Consider the following 1,726-nt stretch of genomic DNA (forward strand, 5'->3'; position numbering starts at 1 on the left):
ATCTTCTTACAATTACTCATGGCACACAGCACCAAGAAGACAGTTCATAGTTAATTTGGATGCCAGTGTACAGGTAACTGTATCTTCTGGTGAGAAAAGAATTCTAAAAGAAGGAGAAGTGTTCTTTGTAGAGGATACTACTGGTAAATTAATCTATAAGTAATGAGAAGAAGAATTATGACTATGATGTACCATGTACTCTTGGATGTACATGTATGAAAAAAGAAATTGCAATAGAGGTTTTGATCAACATGAAAGAATTTAAGTTTCATTTTAAAAGCAGCAAGGTTTTAACGATATCTTTATGTCAATGTACATTTTATTTTATTTCACAAGCATGATGTCTGTTATAGCTCCTAAACTATAATCATCATTCTGTGTTAATTATAGGGAAAGGTCATTTTTCTGAGTCAGTGGATGGTAAAGTTAGACGCTCACTTTTTCTGCCTGTGCCAGATGATTACAAAATACCTACTGACTGCTAACTAATTTTAGATCTAATTCATAATTTTTTATTTTTTGAATAGAAAATATTTTTATTTAAATTTAATCATTTAAATTTTAAATTAATCATTCATCCAGCCCTGCCCACTCTGGTTGTGACTCGGGTTGTGGCCTCAAGGACTGTGTTTATGGCCACTAGTCAAACTTGTTTAGGTACATATTGATGATGACAGAATATGATTTAGTTATGTTCTCGTAGATGTTGATGAGCTTGTTGATGATGTTAGTGACTTATTGAAGGAATCTAGAGTAAACAATCAAATATCGGACTAATCAAAATTCGGACAGTTATATTTTTAAAACTTAAGATGATTTTCCAGTGATTTTTGCACTAGATATAGATCATTATAATACCTGTTTGCATGGTAAAAATCAAAGTATCACCTTTCTTTGCAAAGATATAACTTGCTAAACACACTTCGTGGATTCACACGATAATCGGCCGAGTTCACTCAATTTTCGTCACTTAACCACAACGAAGCAAACTTTATTCGAAGAATAGTTTTATACCACCAGAACTTTAGTACTGACTGTCTTCTTCAAAAAGGATCACACAGCCGGCTTCTTAGGTACACTCAGCTACCATAAAAAATATTTAACTTCTTCTACAATAAACGGACACGCCTAACATTATTGATTATTATTAAAATTAGTTATTATTTACAGTTGTTACATGTAAATTTAAAGTTTTTTGATTTCGCCTTTTGAAATGAAATTTTATAACAATAACAGTGATACCACTGGTTGCAGCTGCAACAAAAGACCCAATTAGACTCATCAGGATGTGAGCATTGCTTTAGGGAACAATCAGACTTGACTATTATTGTAGTATAATTAGACTATGTCAAGATGTTATCCTTTACCTTTAGATTTCACATTCCTTTTGGTAGCATAAGTAGTAGGAGGGACTGCATCTGTATTATTGAATAATAAATCATCATAAATTATTAATTAAAAATAAATACCTTTAGCAATACCATTATTCACTGTACATTGTCCAACTCTTTCCATTTCTGTAATTATCAATAATCATAATAAAGATAATAATAATTAAAATTTTACTACGTTTAGTTCTGACACTCCTTCTTGTATCAACTCTATGTGCACCTAAGCATAAACTATAAAATTAATAGCAAAATAAATTATTGTATACTTTGAACACTCTTCTTTGCAGTAGGATAATCAGCTGATTCTATATTAAAAATAATAAAATAAAATAAAA

The 1,726-nt window shown here is 30.6% G+C and overlaps 1 long non-coding RNA gene across 1 annotated transcript; it reads left to right on the forward strand.

Annotated features, from left to right (window-relative positions):
* The first annotated feature begins 582 nt into the window (after window positions 1–582).
* Window positions 583–840, forward strand: LOC109583318 (uncharacterized). The gene is made up of 2 exons (XR_002185464.1): window positions 583–657; window positions 704–840. It is a non-coding gene; the product is annotated as an uncharacterized LOC109583318 (long non-coding RNA).
* Window positions 841–1,726: the final 886 nt, after the last annotated feature.

Source organism: Amphimedon queenslandica, unplaced genomic scaffold (assembly GCF_000090795.2).
Source record: "Amphimedon queenslandica unplaced genomic scaffold, v1.1 AMPQUscaffold_13312, whole genome shotgun sequence".
NCBI lineage: Eukaryota > Metazoa > Porifera > Demospongiae > Haplosclerida > Niphatidae > Amphimedon > Amphimedon queenslandica.